Raw genomic sequence first — 363 nt, 5'->3', positions numbered from 1 at the left:
TAATAATTTAAAGGCAAAACCCCCCCCCCCCCCAAAAAAAAAATACAGATAAAAGTCTATGTCAAGTCATGAATAATAAAAGAAAAGTCATAGCAGAGTCTCAAATGCATTTGGCAAACAAATTCAGAGATTTGAAACTGGGTCCAAATGGCGAGTTTGAATCCATTTGGAGCGTCTCTCAAAAACACATCAGCTGTTTTGCACGAGGTTGATAATAACCTTCCCAAACCTGCTGTGTGCTGCTGGAGTTGCATCATGGGTAATAAAAACAGAGTCATGTTCAGGTCTCACTTCTCATGTACACCGTGCCTGTTGTTCTGTTGCGTTTCTCAAACTCCATTACGAGAAACAATGTTCTTTCCA

This window comes from Sinocyclocheilus anshuiensis, unplaced genomic scaffold, assembly GCF_001515605.1.
Source record: "Sinocyclocheilus anshuiensis isolate Anshui unplaced genomic scaffold, SAMN03320099.WGS_v1.1 scaffold1390, whole genome shotgun sequence".
Classification (NCBI taxonomy): domain Eukaryota; kingdom Metazoa; phylum Chordata; class Actinopteri; order Cypriniformes; family Cyprinidae; genus Sinocyclocheilus; species Sinocyclocheilus anshuiensis.
The sequence above is the reverse complement of the archived record's forward strand: the minus strand, read 5'-3'. Positions refer to the sequence as shown.